We start from the raw sequence: 17687 nt of genomic DNA, 5'->3' as shown, positions 1-17687 counted from the left end.
CTGCACAGATGGGATCCTTTCTGATACCTGTTCACACTGAGATTTGTGATTTTATAAGTGTTCTTAAAGTATCTGGATTTGAATGCTTGTAGGCTGCACACTTGTAAGTGTGTGGTTTTGATCATCCCCAAAAATCTTTGTATATTTTAATCAAACCTGTGGAGACTTTGTAGACCCTCACTCCCATCCATGTCTGCATGTCGAATCCAGGTCTATATTCAGAGAAATCTGATGATACTTCAGTAAGATGTGGAAATGAACAGCTAAAATGCTTTTGCTCTTAAAAAATATTTTCTGGGGCCTAAAGTATTAATAGGGCTGTGATTGTATGGTGGTCTTGTGAATTCTTGGTTAAGGAAGAACCCTGAGACAATGTAACTTTCAAATGTTAAAATACTAGTGGCTGGAGGTGTGTTCCTACCCTGAGAAGTTGTACATCTGCTAGGTTTCAGTTCATCCAGCCTTTACGGGTGTGTATATCTTTAAGACTGCAAGTCTGAAATTAATTTAATTTTATTGAAATTAAATTAATCAAGTGTTTAATGCAATGACATTTTTTAATGTTGTGCTGAATTTGGGCCTAAATTAATAGAATTACAGGAATCTACCCAGGTGAAGCAGTCGCAGGAGGTGAAGTTAAGTACTACCAGCAAGGAAAAAGGTGCTGAAAACGCACCAAATTTGCACTACAGCCCCCCCACCCCAGGCTCTGCAGGTGTATCTGGGCAGGAGCAGGCACTGAGCCTCTGGCACAGTTCTAAGGGTGATGGTGAGACCTGCTTGGTGAGGTGAGTGTGTCCCAGGGCTGTGCTGCTGCCTTGATATGGGATGTGTTTTCATAAATCTGACATCAAAACAACGACTGCTATTTGGGGGTCCTACAGCTGCTCTGCCTTGTTTTCTGAGATCAGGCAAAGCCCAGACAAATTGCCAGGTTTTATATAATGTCAGCTCTCTCTGATGCCAGCTTGTTTCCAGGATTTTTTTTTACAAAATACCACGGGGGACTTGCAACACTTGGTGCAGCCATGGGCATTACCCCTGCTGCTGTGAGGTGACCCAGCCAAGGGGATCACAGGCTGCAAACAGCAGTGTCATGTCACTTTGGTTAAGACTCAAACCAGCAACATGCTTGGGGATCAGCAAGGAAGATAAAGGAAGGGCAGTAGTGTACTCCAGGGGAGGTAGCAGTGCTCCTTACTGATGACATTTCTCATCGCTGGGAAGGAGCAGAGGTAGATGTATGGATGCCTCAAAGCTGGGTGATGATCAACTCAGTTTAGTCCTTCCTGACTGGAGGGGGTCCCTGTTTTAGTTTTGTGTTCACACTTGCAGTTTAAATGCCTTAAAGAGAAATATCCGCTGTGTGTTTGAAGTGGTGACGGGGTCTGGAGTATGGCAGTGCAAAGTCATCACTCTAAAGGCTGAGCACCAAAAAGCTTTCAGGTGATCCTGAATAATGGGCCTTCAGCATCCATCTGTGTTAGCTGCTGTGCCACCACCTTCTGCTCCTTCACACAGCACTGCTAACAGTTCCTGCAGCTAGGATGGAGAAGGTAAAAATATGATGTGCTGAATGGGAAGAGGCATGAGTGGTGTTTAATATGAAGAATGATGTGTGAGATTGTTTCACATGTTTTCAGACACAGACCTGCAGGACATTACTCTTGTTTTACTCACACTTTTCTCATCTGTGTCATCCCATTGTCTACAGAGAAGCTATACCTTGGCAAGACCCATAGAAGTGCCTGTTGCAGGTCCTATTAAATTTAAGAGGGAAATGGGTCAGACTGTAAATTCAAAGGACAATCTGACATTTTACATGGCAAGAATGGTATAAGAATGAGCAAAGGAAAAAAAAAACAGATACAAAGATAAGCAGGATGCAGACATTGAAAAATGGTATCTAATAACACTAAGAGAAAAGGGGCAAAATCAGGAAAATAAAGCATATGTGCCTTATGGTCCTGTTGTAAAATCAGTAATTGGATGGAATGAGTGGCAGCTGGAGGCATTCTGCATCTGACTGAAATTCTAAGCACTTTCTTTCTCTGCTTGATAGTTCTGCTTTGTTGTTGCACAAAATACAGCGTAGAAATTGCAAAATGAGTGGTATTACTTTTAGAATCCTTTTGTGGGAGCAGTTCTTGTGATAAATGACTCAAACTTTAACTTTAGAAAATAGACTCAATTGTAAAAGTCAGCATCAGTTCTGGAAAGTGACGGGTTTTGCTAGTGTGGTTTCAAGAAGAAGCATCTGAAAGACTGTGTGGTTTCATAAATGAATGTAATGTAGCACATAGTTTTCGGATCCTTTTTATTAAATAGTCCTAAATACACAGAGATTAGGCATTCCATGTAATGCCTACCTACAATTTTCAGTTATTTCATGAAATGACAGAGCAACACAGCTGTTCAGTATCTGACAACGTAAATCTTTTTTTCAGAGCAACTTGTTTCATAACGTAAATGTCATATTATGCTTAATATATGGAAAACTATCAAGTCTAATAAAATTAGTGGCAAAACTTGCACTGATTTCAGAGCACCCAGTGTGCCCAGTGGCAGGCACAAAGCATTCATTGAAAACTGTAAGATCAGCGAAGAATCTTACATTCCTAAAACATCTTTAAAGCCATGAAAATAAGGGCAGATGCTGAAATAATGCTAATCTGTATGGCAGGGTAGTGAACCAAAGATAAATTAACTAAACAACAAGGATAACATAGATGAGGGTCTTGAACACAGTCCTGGTTTTTAAGTGGAGGTAAAATAACATTTGAAAATATGAGGTGTAGTAAAGGGAAACTAAGTCAATTTCCCAATTCAGGAGGGATTTGAAAGATCAAGCTAGACATTGAGCATAAGTAGGGACTGCTGTAGCTATAGCTGTGCGTGTTGCTCAACCTCAGTGTACTAAAGGCTGAAGTATGCTGTGAAAAAGGAACAGGTGAATATGGTGAGTTTTGGTCAGGATGTTGCTGGCCTAAAGGTCATTAAGATTTTATTTCTTACCTTTAACATAGCATCATATAAAAAGGTGAGAAAAAGCTTCAAAATAACAAAAATTTCATGTAGTTCTTTGCACTTTTTGTAGTTACGCTGTGCAGATCCTTTACTGCTTCAGTACTCATCACCTAGCACCAGCTCAGAAATGTGGGGCTGGTTTGATTTAACTGAAAATGGAAAAGGTTTGTGGCAAGCTGCTGCCATGTGCACATTTTGGCAGCAGGCTTGCTCTGAAGCAAGTGGGTGTGGAGGCAGTTCCAAGCAGCCTGCTGGGAGAAGGGGGATTCTGTAGCACATGTGCAGGGATTTTTTTCCCTGTTCCAAACACTGTGAACTTGTTGATTTTCCCTTACTTACGGCATACATTATGTTGTGTTAAAGATTTTGTCATGTTGCATTTACACTCTTACAAGTTCTAAAATATCTTTTCAAACATGTGCCAACTACACAGATGGCAATTGCACATGCTGCTGCACCAGAAAGTATTGGTGATGTGGTTAGCATCCCCGGGAAAAGAAATGCATCCAGTGGAACAAAAGATGAGATGGCTTTACTGTACTCTTGAGGAAGAACAAGAAAGCCAGGTGTTGTCAGTGAACAGAAGAGAATGCAAGGGAATCAGCTGCAGGCACTGAGCAGAGCAGAGCAAAGGCATGTGAACTGCTGCTCCATGGTGCTTGTCTTGGCCCTGTGGCCCTGTCCATGATTATCAGCCTTCAGGAGCAATGGCAAAATACTGAGTGTGCTCTAGTTTGTGAGGGTAAATGGACTAAGAGAAAACTGTGTTTGCAATCAATCTGTGTGAAGCAGAGCGCTTCCTGCTATTCAAGTGCCTTCAAAAGTAACTTGAATGTATATTCCTTCCTGGTATTGTGTGTCTTAACTGTGGGATCCCTTTGTGCTGAGCTCAAGGAAGATGAACAGTCCTTGGCCAAATCAGGTTACTATCTTTGTCCTTCCTATTCAAGTGTTTTTCAGCCTCAGAAAACACATTTAGCTTAAAGCACTGTTAGTTTTCTGAGTGGTGCCTTTTGATGGTCTAGGCTGGTATTATATTTTAAAAGAAGCTGTTTGATGAAGAGAAGAAAGACAAATGTACCTACAATTTCACTGGCACCTTGTGTCACTTCTATCTTAGGTGTGCAGAGGTTCCTGCACCACACCAGTCTTTTGAGATGTTGCCTCCCCTGCCTCCATTCATACACAGAGCTGGATTTCAAGGGATGCTTTACTGGAGCTGCTCAGCCAGACTGTATCATGTGGATGGTAACACCTTACACTGTGGTAATCAGAAAGCAACACTAGTGAAAGTCTTCCATCAACTAAGTCTGCTTTTGCTTCTACTTGAAGGCTTGCTCTTTTGACAAGTATTGTTCTTTATTTTTAGTGGACCATAAAAAATCTCAGTGATAGAAAGTCATCTGAGCCAAAAACATTTGAATGTCTCCATTGTCTACCCGTTTTATAAAATAGCACCAGCAGCTCTCAGAAACTTCCATAGCCTCTCTTTCTGATTCTGTAGAGAAAAGTGAGGTTGTGGGAGACTAGGCCAGGGGGTTTGTCCCATGCTGGTTCAGTCATTCATTATCAGGAACCGACAGCCCTGAACACCCAGCACAATGAAGACCACATTGATTCAGAGGTTAAATGAGAGCCAGGATACTGCTCAGTACTCTTTGCAGGCTGGCCATGCAGTTAACAGTCACCACCTTTTCCCAGATTTGAAAGGAGAGATAGTTGAGTCATAGCAATTAGTCTGCTGTCTTCTGTTCCTGTGAATGAGCTTATTGTCTGGCAGCACTACTAGGTTTGCTCTGGCAAAAGCTGCCCCCACCCTCCAGTTTTAAGTGCATGCCAAACAATGAGCATGGCAACCCATCAGAGGTCCATCCAGAGAGCTTGGAATCATGATGGAAGGACAAGGGCAACCTCACAGAGAAATGTACAAAGACAAATGATAGAGAAATGATGAACTGGAAGTGGTATGTTGATTTCTCTTGCAACATCAGAACAGGCAGGTGTTCAGCAATGCTCAAAGTGAGTGTTAAGGATTAAAAAAATGTTGGCACTGTTGCCTGGTGGCAAACAAAGGGATTGAAATACATCTTTGTAAGGGAAGAATAACAGTGATAGTTAACAGAATGAAATAACAGAGTACATCAAAACCTTTCTTGTCTTGGTTACCCATGCCACAATTTTCCTGTGCACTCACAAAGTATGTGTAAGTCGTCAGCAGGGCTGCAGAGATGTGTGGACAACTGGTTTATGTCCCCAGTCCTCCTTTTTTACATGATGAACAGGACAGAAGTAGCTGGGCATTTCTGGTATTGTCATCCATCCTCAGCCATCTCTTACAACATTTAATCACTTTTTTTTATGTCTGTCTGCTAGTGTTTGAAGTGAAGATGTTTGAACCCAGACCTCTGCTCCAGGCAGCTTGATTAAACCCCTTGGATCTTTGTACAGCTTGGATTTAAGCTTAGATTTTTGCCAGATAAACTCGTAGCCTGATTTAAGCACTTGTTGTGCCTAATTCCCATTTAGAGCAGTAATGGAGGTAACGAAAGGGCTGGAGGATTAGCTAAGTGTAATGGTATCCTTGTCTGAAGTTACTGGCTTGGAACACCATGGTGCTCTGGACCAGCTGGGGTTGTGGGTTTTCAGCTTCTCACAGAACCAGCCTTGAAGTGTGGGGTCCCAGGTGAATGTATTTCTTCTTTCCAGTGTTAGATCCATGAGCCATACTAAACCCCGCTGAGCACTTCAGTGTGTCCAAAGCATGTGGGAACTGTTAACTTCAAGTTTTGTTTGCTGTTTCCCTTAGTTTTAATAATTCACATCACAATGTATAATATATAGTAATTATGCTCATAGTTACACTTGCATAAAACTAGAGCTCTTCTGCTGCAGCTGCTGGGTGTATTTCAGGTTTTCCTCTGTTCCCTCTTCCTCCATCAGATTCAGTAAAATGAAATGCATCAGTGGGTTTTCCACCCTCTCCCCTTTCAGACCTCAGGGTTGTTTCTTGGAGCAGGGCTTGGTCCCTGTGGAGCATCCTCACCCCTCCCAGGCTGTGCCTGCTCCATGGGGCCCTGCTCTACGGGGGTCCTGCTGTGGGGGCTGACCCCCCCTCATCCCAGGCGCTGCTGGCAGCGGAGCTGGGGCTCAGCTGTTGCTTGGTAACCGCAGCCACTTTTCAAAAATGTACCCTTTTACAGCCAGCTTCCCAAACTAATGGCTTTGAAAGGAACAGTTGTTCTTTCAGGATCATTTTCATTTTGTTCTTTTTTTTTTTAAAAAAAAAAAGTCTTTCAGCTCCAGCTTAGCTTTTCTTCTCCTCTTTCTTTGCTCGCATCTGGTCCCACAAAGGGGGAGCAGTGTCACACGCCCAGGAGTGAAGCTCTTTCATCCTCCTCTCCTGAAGGTTTAGCTGTTGTCATTCCTGGATTTCATTCTGAGTGGAAGGAAACTGTGAGTCCTTCCCACAGCATCTGTGTTTGTCTTACCTCTGGTCTTCCTCTTCTAGGAGCTCTGTGTTCCATCTTCTTGGGGTAGGATGAGTTAGTGTGGTAGGTAGTACTGGTGCCATGGAAGTGTTCAGTGTCTGCTCTCATTGTGGTTTGATGGATGGATCTAGCAAATACGGGCATCCATCATATGTGGTTGTCAATATCAGGACATCTTCCACATAATTACTTTTACAATGCTGGTATTAAATACCAGGAGGATGATTACCCTATCCTGAAACCTTGATTAGCAAATTAGAGACTTTCCAAATTGTACATGCAAGAGCACAAATTCTTACACCCATTAAATTGCTGGAGAAAGAGAAGTAGCTTTGCAAAATAAACACAGTTCCCTGTGGTAATGAAATGCAAACCTTTGTCATCATTGCAGTGAAAAGGTCTGCTTAGTATTTTCATGCCAAAGCAGGTTTTTCAGGTTTTAATGACAGTGCCACAAGCACTGACGTTCCTTGGCTGTCCAAACAGCACTCTTCCTACCTCTGAAAACATCAAAGGCTTTTACTGTTGCTTTGAGTTTCAGTTCAGCCTTGAGAATAAGGTGTCACAGAGCAGCAGATGAGAAGGCCAGCCACATCACCAGAAAAAGCATATAGTAGTGTGTTTTTCTGTGCTGCTAGCAGAATAACATCTAATTGTCTAGGCTAAATTCTGAGAGACAAAGCAGGCTGTAAGAATCATGGTGGCCTGTGAGTTGTTGCCATGCTCTGTGGTGAAGGTGTTAGCCAGGCAATCATATAGTATAGGAGTCCAAGACAATTTTGTTTTGGTCCCATTTGTTGACAGTCTGACAAATATCTTGCTTCATCCACATCCATTTTCTTCTGTCCCCTTCAGCTCCCATTGAAGTCCCCAAGCCTTTTCTTCAGTGGCACTCTGTTCTCCATTAGATTTTTTCTGGGGTGTGATTCTTGAGGCAGAGGAGAGCTTTACTTATGGCCCAAGCCAGCCCTATAGCCACCTCTGAGATCATTATTCTTTATAATAATCATTATCATCATTTAGGTACTCTCGCTTGGTTTTATGTTACAGGATGGGACAAAATAACTTAAGATCTCTGAACCCTTGGCACTGCAACTGAGTCATATTTCCACACCAATTAGCATGTCCTCCAGAGCAAGCATTCAGGGCATCTGCTTTCCACACTTTGTAGCTTACCTTTTGTTCACATAAATGTTCACCATGGTCAGTTGGGTGTGAAAAGAAAAATCTTAGTCTGCATTACTCATATAGTGCTGATGTCCTCAGTCAAGCCAACCAAATATTTCAACTGTCCCTGGAATGTTTAAGGATAAGGAAGAAAATTGCTCATCTTATTTTTAGACCAGCAATTAGAAGCCTCCAGAGAAACATGCTGTTTACACAGTGAGAGAACACGACAGGAAGAGCAGCGGAAGAAAGGTAGCTGGACAGGCTGGACCATACCTGGCACTGGGGTAGCTGGGCACAGACAGGAAAGCTGTGATGTTGAACGTGGTGTGAAAACAGCTGGTGTGAAATCACAAGGAGTCAGTGCTACAAAAAAGCAAAAGGCAAAAAAGGGTCACTCACATCTCAAGCTGTACACACTCACCTCTTTTTTCAACAGCAAGTTCAGAACCAAGGGTTTGGATGCGTTAATATTTTAGTGAGATGAGCAACAGGAGGCTGTGAAATGTCAGTCATCTTTGTAAAGCAAAAAGGGGTTAGATGTGCATGATGGGCAGGTGGTTGTCTTAATTCAGCATTTATAACAGCAGAGATAACACTCCCTCCCTCCTCTGTCTCCTCTGGCTCCCACACACCCTCACTCTGAAAGAAAAAAGCATTTGCATTCGTTGGCAAGCTGGTAATGTGCTGAAAAGGATCTTTATCCAGCCTGCTAACAGTCACGATTCCCCTCCCCAAACTCTGGATTGATGACTAGTTTGCTTTTGCTAGTTTGGCTCTTCAAAACATAAGCATAAGTTTAATAAAGGGAAAGAAAAAAAAGTGCACACTCATGCATCTCAAAGAGCTTAAGACAAGAAAAAATGAAGTCAAACAGCACTCTACTCAAAGCTGGAATTTTCAGAAAACTGGAGTCAGACCTTCCAAGTTCATACCTGTGTCCTTTCAGGAACTATTCATTCATCAGAGTATTGCATATAATCTGACAGGAAATTATATTTATGATGCTTTTAGCTCCATTTGGGGCAATTTTTTAATACTGCTTCTGGGATGTAAATTATTTAAAAATCATCAATTTAGTTCTTCCCATGAAGAGATGAAAGCCTAACCAAAAAGCTTTCCTGTTCATGGCAGTCTTAAATTCTGTGGGAGGTGTATGTATTTTTGCTTAATTGAGCACCTTAAAGAAAAAAAAAAGAGCTTGGCCTCGTAACATTTTCAGCAGAAGTAAATGTTAGATTTATTTAGCCCCATTGCCTTTTGAAATACTACCACTAATAGCATCTGTTTAAATACTGTCCTCCAGAATGGATAAAATCTGTTATCACAAAGCATTAGATCCACTAACAGAGCATGTTAGATACCTCTCTGTCCCTTGCATGGCTTTTCTGGCAGCTCCAAACAACTGTATTCCCAAGTGATGAGTGAAGATGGACTCCTCTGTGCAAGAGGGGCTGGGGGGCAGGCAGAGGGGCTGCACCCCCCAGGGCTGCCTGGTCTGGATGCCAGCAGGTCTTCTCCTGGGATGTCACCTTCACCTCACAGAAAATGGATATTCTTCTCCCTCTAGGCGATGTTTTTGGTTGCATATGCTTCCACTGTCTTGGTAATTACTTTAAGTAATGCGAGCAGTGTTTAAGCAATACTGGGAAGTTGTGACATATATATAGCAGATGTAAACTGACATACAACCTCAAAGACCAAAGATAAATTAACGGAGAAGTCTCCATATAAAAGATGCCTGTATGGATGCTGTTTTCCTGCCTGCACTGTTCCAGCCCCAAACTGTTCCTGAGTGGGGAAGTAGGAAGGAGTCCTAAAACTGACTGCTTGCAGGAAAGGGGATGCTCTGATTGCACAGGGGAATTGCAATGAATGGCTGTGACAGTCTTTTAAATCCAAAAAAACATCTGTCATTACTAAGAGTGTGAGAACTTGCTAAATATTAATGAATCTGGGTTTTCTTTTGTTCCAGTTATGCATGGGGAGTAGGGGATGTTTCCCCCCTGCCAGTTATTGGCTGTCTGATCCCTGTCAGTGCAGACCTGTGGGCAGAAGGACATCAGGGTGCTATGCCTGATGCTAACCTTAAAATCAATAAGTGAAAAGTCAGTGGTTTGCCGGTGAGTGCCACTAGATGTGCAAGAGACACTGGGATTCCCTGATGTAATTAGCATTGATTCCCCTTCTGTTTGGGGGCTCTGTTGCCTGTGAACTCATTAAATTGTGACCTCCATGTAAGACTTGCCTTTATGCTCTGGAAAAGTCGGTGTATTTGCTATAGGTTATTATACTCCTGAGGCTGCAGTAGTTTAAATGCATGTGATGAGAAGACTGTTTTGAAATATTTGAAATAAGAACTATAAAAACAGGTTCCAAGGGTACTGTTTTACAGCTAGAATCTGTTCTCTCGCCTAAATGTGACATACCAAAAAGGCAACACTATTTATAAAACCAGTGTGGAATCTCAATGCCTGCATTCATTGTTCTTGATGAATAGGGGGTGGCAACAGCACTGATGGAGCCTACTTGGAGGTTGATTTGGCTCAGTTATTGCTTTCTTTAGGAGGATTACAGGTTTTGGGGTTTTTTTGTGTGTGCTGCATTGGCTTTCAAGTGATGCTGGAAAACCCAGATCCAGTACAAAGTGCAATCCATCCAGCAGCTCTGCAGAATCCCAGGGGAGTATTGTATTCCCTACAATAAACTGGGTTTAAATTGCAAGGCCTTTCTCTCAGCTGCTGATTACCTGTAAGGCTGAAATGACTGGGATTTAGTTCAGTTTCACATGTTGGAAGTATTTGGTAAGCCAGAACCAGTGAGCTCTTCCTTGCCAGAATAAAATAACACTGGTTCCAGCTAACGTGAACTCGCAGTAAGTAACTTGATCAGCAGACGTAGTTCACTGGGCCCATAATTGCACTGTGCTGTGTTATTCTGCTCTATTCTCCTTTTTGTTTTTTTATTCTCACTTTTAACCCTGGGTATTATGTTATCCTAGGATGGTGTGGGGTTTTTTTTCTCCATAAGTGCTGCAGTTTGTTTCAGTTGATGAATCAAGGACTCAGGCTTCTTTTAAAGCATTAATTGGGAATGTGCTTTGTCTTTAAAATGAAAAATGCACTGGACATCCTTGTGGTGCTGGCTGTGCTTGAGGATATTTATGTGACTTATGGTTCTGTTCTTTTATGTACCTGCAGCACAAGTTTTGACCCTGTTGTCAGAGAAGGAGAGGAACAGCTATTACCCAACCCAGTGCAATTTTAAATTAACCAGGTGTTCAGCTTTTGTGGCATTCATGGATCTGGTTCATTTGGTGCTGACAAGCCCTACTCCATGGGCTGGCTGGGGTGGATCTTGGTTGGTTTGTGCTTGCCATGTGTCCCGTCCATCACATAGTTACCGCAGTGGCCTGATGCTTTGGAGGTTTTTTTGGTTTGGTTTCATATGAAGGTTGTTGGTTTGGGGGTTTTCTTTTTTGTGAATTTGAAGCTGCACATCTTCATCTAAACTGGAGCTCTCAGAAATGCTTGAATTATTTACATCTTGATTATCAGGCTCTCCTTTTGAACTAGGAAATGATGTTTCACTAGGTGAGCTATGAGGGCTGCTGGAGCCTGGTATCAGTATAGCTGGTAGGTATTGGAAGAACTCTTGACAGACCTGATACTATCAGCTCTCACCAGGGGCTCTCACAGAATATGATATACTTCCGTGCTTTTCTGTGGTTTTGGGGACTTTTTTCCCTGTTGTATTTAAAACTGAAATCTCACACAGTAAGGCAATTTGTTGTCCCCAGTCTTAGGCCAGTGTTCATCAAGGAGCCACTTAAAAAGTTCTTGTTAATAATAATCCAGAGTAACTTTTGAGTTCAGTTTTGTTTTATTTAGTGATGCACGCTGGGACTTACCCAGCATGCTTCAAAGGGCCAAGTGCATTTATGGACCGAACATAACATAGGGCCCAGGTTCTTCACTATTCTTAACCATGACTTACCAGAGCAGCTGAAGGTCAGTGTTACTGATTCCCAGTGGAAATACTGGGAAGTTAAAGAGAAAATAGCACAAAGTTTATCTGTTGTTTGTGTCCCACTTAACTCATGGGTGCTGAAGTGGGATTTCAGTTCAAATTTGATTTCTTCGCAGCTCTGATGGTCAGTGTCTCTATATTAGTCTTTATATAACATAATGAAACCACAGCATGATTTATAAGTAAATAGATGCACATCCATGGGTCCTGATGGGCTTTACCTGCCCAAGAATTCTGCTGCACCTTCATGCTGTGTGGGGGGTTGAGCTGAAGGCTGTGCCTGGTGCAGAGCCATGTGTCCCCTGCTTCTCTGCAGGGATGATATTGGCATCAGAGGAGTTTTGCTGAGGTAGCCACTCCTGCCTAGTGCCTGGGCAGTAGAATTAAAATACGCAGTAATTGCGTTCTGTATTTATGAAGCCTTGTGAGAAGAAAATCGAGCTGAATATGTACAATGCATTGAAGTGTAATAAAGCCAACTTGAACGGGTATGTTATTGCAAAGCAGACTGTTTAAATGCATAACATTTGTGCACTGCCTGACAGTACAGCCCTGAGAAATACAAGAATCCTAGTCAAATATGACTTACAAAAATGTGAATGAATTCCATTGCTCCTACTCTCAAACCTGTAATGACTCCAGAAGTCTCCCTCTGTGGTTCAAAGCCTGGTAGAGGCAGCAGCTGCTCCTCAGTGAGCAGTCCCCATACTTCCCCATGCTGTGGAGCAGGGCTGGAGCTGGGTGGCCATGGGGACAGCAGGCAGAAGAGCACAGACAGCACATGGCACCACCAGGTAGGAGCCAATGATGGAGGAACTTGCAGACTTCCAAGGTGAGAGATGGTAATGCTTTTCCATGAAATATCAACTTTTTACTTCCCTGAAAAATAAATATTGAGACTTTCCTCTTTTCTGCTAAAACCTCCTGCTGTCTCACAGAGCATAGTGGGAACAGTCTGCTCAGCCTGTATCAGTTCCTGTGATTTTACTCCTCCCCAGGACCAAGAACTGCAGAAACACAGAGATAACTGCCATGGTTCCAGCCCTTCTGGTCCTGCAGAAAATGCTTACTGTCAGAGAAGAGTCTGATTCCCCCCAGCACTATATAAACTCTTAACGTGGGGGCATGCTGACTGTCCTGAGACAGCATGGGCCATGGTTATGAGAGGTAGGCTTTCTGCAATGGCTTTGCTGTATGACTGTTTTAAAAATATTCCCATCTTCATTGCTTGGACTAAAAGTTTTTCCTGCCTTTGGTGCAGATTTGTGAATACTTCAGCTTTTCCTGAAACTCTTTTTCAGATTGTACTAGTCAAAATACAAGTTTTGCTCATCTTTATAGCCAGGCCTCCCGTCAGCGATGTGATCTAGGCCTCTTCCAGGACTCTTCGCAAGGCTCAGACTGCATTTTCTCTGAGGTTCTGTTCAGTTAACTGTCAGGACACATCATAAACTCTACCATTTTGGTACTGTGGTAATTTTCTTTTAAAAGTGGCTCAATGTGTGAATTTAGTCTACTTCTTTTTGATGTCCAGTGAAGCTTTAGACAGCAATTTAATCATTATCATTGCTATTGTACAGCTGCTCTCTGGAGGAGCTTAAACCGTGTCAAAAGGGAACCAACATAATGAGTCTGACAGAATTTCAGAGGGAGCGATTAAACTTTGGATAATGAGTTCGGCTGAATTTTTAATGTTATTGTAACAGTTCACACCGCTGCAGCCTGTTCATCTCTGGACTCAAAACTGAAAAGTGCAGTTGGGAATTGGGCTGTGCAGATATGTCCTTCTCTAAGTCCATTTGTCTAAAGAAAAAAAGAAAAACCAAGACAAAAGAAACTCTACAAGTTTTCTCAGTGTACCCTGGTTTTCTCAAACCTTCAGGCTTTGCTGCTGCTTGCCATACTTTCCAAAATCGGTGCTAGCAACACACAGACCTGCAGGCCCAGTATGGGGATCTCTGCTGCTTCTTTTCCATAGCTACTAAGGAGGTCCCAGACCTATTTTCAATCAAATGGGTTATGCCATCCTTGCTAGCCGGAGGCTGAGTGAGTAAAGGTAAATCAGACTTCATTAAATTGGCTGGTTTTCGCTGGTTCTTTAGAAGTGGACAGTAAGAACTGAAAAGTGATTAGCTGCAATGAAAGGAGGACAATAGACACCATTGTTTGAATTTTATTTTGCTCTGGTGCATGCTGAGGTTTCTCACACTCCACAGTGGTGGTGGAGCTTACAGATTTGCAGGGAGAAGCTCTGATAACTACAGTATATAAAATGCAAAGTGTCATCCAGGTGTTGTTGCTTTTGCTACACTAGCTGTAGTCTGAAGATTACAGCCAGGGTAAGATGTCCAGGAGTCATTTCACACTGTTGCAATGAAAAATCTTTGGTAAGAGGGGTTTTTGTCTAGTGGTCAATAGATTTTAGAAAACATACTGATTTTTGTACACCAAGGGGCTGGAAATTAGAAATTGTGCTGTTTCTGGAAGGCGATATAAAAAAAATGTTTTCCAACACCTGTACAAGCACTCAAATTGAAGGCCATTGTGTTCCACTCTGAGTTATGCTTGTTTACCTGTTCCTCTTGGTCTCTCTCTCCTGACAGGAACAGCATCTCTGTTTGGTAATGAAAACAGTAATTCCCCTGTCTTGGGTGTTGAATAATGTAGTATAATTAATAAAAGGAATGACAGTTTATTCACTGAATTCCAATTAATGTTCAGCTTTCTAAGGGAATGGAGATGGAAAGCAGATTGGATATTATCACTTAAAGAAATTATTTATTTGATATAAAAGCCAGTAAGGAAGTCTTTCATCTATGGCAGGATGAAAAATGAAGCAAGTTTTATGAAAGCTATGAATATTTACATCTGTCAGTAGTTCATTATTTAATTGGGACATAAAGCAGCATAGTTCAACACAAACACCCCGATGCTCATTGGCCTTCAGCATCGTCACTTCACTAATGAGTTTACTCTGTTCTGGGATGGAGTTTCTGTTTCTTCCTTCTGAAAAGATGCACTGGTGACAGGGAGGAGAAAGCACAAACCAACTCAAACTTATTACCATAAAAGACAAGAAGCAGCCCCAAATTATGTTGTTATTCTGGTTTAATCAGCCCACCCTGCTGCTCCTGCCTGCACAGAACATCAATTTCTTAAACCCATCTGTGAAATGTAGCATTTGAGTTGCAATGGCTGAGAGTGAACCATATATCTAATGGTTGCTTAATCTGTGGTGTATTTTGTTATGGTGTGCTGAAATGCCAGGGTGAGATCTGAAATGCTTCATTTATTAGCTCAGTATTAAGAAGAATAAGGATTAAATTAGGATTTGAAAAAATTAGGTTAAATACCCAGTTCCTGATACAGAGATACTGAAGGCTCCTCCTGTTTCACATTAAGCTCCAAACGGGAGGGCAGGCTGGACAGCAGCCTTGTAATTGGTGCAAATGACACAGGACATGCTTGGAAGCGCCTCAGGAGTTTAACTTCAGCTAATCTGACTCATAAAAAGCTGCAGGAGAATCACGTATCCTCACACTTTTACTGCAGGCTAAATTGTCTTTGTCCTTGCTTCTCCTTGTTTAGCCAAGTTCTGTTTCCAGTTTAAATCTCAGCAGCTTCTTGATAAAAATGCTGCTCTTCATTGCTGCCTGTCCTGACCTTACTCTTCACTCTTCTCCATCTCCTTTCTCACCACTCAGTTGCCCCTCAGAACTCTGTTCTCAGATGCTCTGGCACATGAAATTGACACCACTGCTGAAAACTGGTGGTCAACCCAAGCACACCCTCTGCCCTTGCCAGGGCAGTTAAGCCTATTTCTTTCAGGATGCTTTTGGTAACTTTCCTGAAGGACATGATTTTTGGAGATGTCATAACCTCTCTGGCCAAAGAACTACACTGTTAGGCTCTTATCTTTGAGGAGAAGAAACACACTGTGTTTTACTTCAGCCAGGTGAGGTACAGTAGCATCCTGGGAGACATTCAGTCCTGTGGTGTTTTTAATTGCCTTTTAGAGACACAGGAAGATCAGAAGTTAATTTTCATGCTTCTTCTATAGCTGCTTTATAATTAATTTCTCTGAACCAGTTTGTTTTTCTGCTGCCAGACACTTCAATATGTATATGTAAATTATCAACATCTGAAGCCTTCTTTCTTTAGAAAAGAATACAGGGCAATCATCAGATAAAAGTCATTACATATTCAGAGCTATTCTGCTCCACTGATAATAAAACATTCTTCGGGGAAGGTGACCTTTTTACAATAGACTTATTAATGTCAGGACTTAAGAATTGTCTTTTCTCATTACAAGTCTTACCAAAAACATTAAAAGGAGTGAAGTTTATGATCTCAGCGATGTGTCAAAGCACAACCGTTAAAGACATTTTCACAAAGTGTTATTTATATTATTCATTCTTGTGTTTTATGTGGCAAGTATTGCAAGTCTTAAAAGAAATCTGTGTTCATGACTGTTTTTCTATTTTTGACCTTATTCAAGAAATTCTAGATAAGTTTCCAGCCTTCATGTTTATTAGCCATGGAAATCTCTCAGTCCCTCTGTGGTGTGGTTGAGCTGATCTCCAGAGGAGATGGACTCTCCCAAACTGCTTTGGACTCTCCCTCCTTTGAGAACAAGTGCTGGGGGAGAGTTTTTAGGTGAGGACATACAGAATCGTGCCAAGGGAAAAAATAAAAACTCTTTTGAGTCTGAGGCCAGAAAGATGTAGAATATAAAGCAGCAAGCTTAGAAAATTCAGAAAATGGCATATTTTTAAGTAGAGGATGTGCTTGCATACACTCTGAATTGCTGTCTGCCTTGGGCAGAAGATGGATGATGTGTGGAGTCCTGTTGAGAGATGAATATATGAAATCAGGCAGAGTTCCTTGTCTTTAATGTCAGATTTTTAACTGGGACATTCTGGCCAGGTGCTGTCACTAGTGTTACCTGCCTGGCACGGGATGCTCTTAGCCTGGGCTGAAGTTCTGCAGTAACAGAGCTATCATATTTTCATTGCCTGATACATGGTGGGAACTAATGTCTCCAGAACTGGCCTGAGTGAAGCTCAGAGAGGTCCAGCAAGAAATATGAGCATGCTTAGTGGCAATGAAAAGCTGATACAAAAGGCGTTTGCTTGATGCTGTCCCATTTTTTGGGGTGTTTTTAGTTAAATGAACTAGTTTGTGAAACTGTAGTGGAAGTGGAGAAAATTATTCAAAACATTTTAACTGAAACGTGTTAAGGGCTCAAGTGAAGAAAGAAAAAGGTGGAAAAAAAGAAAACTGGGACTTAATTTCCTAAATTTATCTTAGAAAACATTCATAAGATTGAAAGATGGGCCCATTTATCTAGTGAGTTATAGTGATATATGCAAGTGACAACTTGATAGATCTCTATTGTCAAATATTCCTGTACACATGAGGAGAACATAACTCCTTCAGAAATGGAAATATTTTTGTGCTGTTCTGAAATTGTGCACAGAGCTGAGGGCAGGTCTATTACAACATTAGCCCAGAATTTCCTTCTGCTTTTTCTGATTTCCATCCCGCCCTGCGTGGCTGATGATGCTCATGCTTGAGCTGCTGTGACAGCAGGAATTCAGCCCCATATGCCTGCAGTCTGGCATCTTTCCAAAATCAATATTTTAAAGAAACTGGGATTATTCCTCCTTCTGGATCTATGATTCATGCGACAATAGCATCAATATTAATACAATAATCGAACTTTAATTTCTGTTGCTCAGTAACCTGCCATCCCCACAAAGCAAACCAGAGCAATTGAAAATGTAGAAAATGTGGTCTAGGTGGCCAGGAGGTGTTTTTGCTTGAGTAGTGGAACCACAGGCTGGTCCAGCACTGTGCTCAGCCCCCAGCACAGGGGGTCAGAGCTGGAGCTGCTTCTCAGCCATGGCACTCATGATCCTGTGACTGACTGAAGGGGCCATGTCTGCCTCCATTGAAATTTTGTTGAAATAAAGA

Source organism: Calypte anna, chromosome 19 (genome assembly GCF_003957555.1).
Source record: "Calypte anna isolate BGI_N300 chromosome 19, bCalAnn1_v1.p, whole genome shotgun sequence".
NCBI lineage: Eukaryota > Metazoa > Chordata > Aves > Apodiformes > Trochilidae > Calypte > Calypte anna.
The sequence above is the reverse complement of the archived record's forward strand: the minus strand, read 5'-3'. Positions refer to the sequence as shown.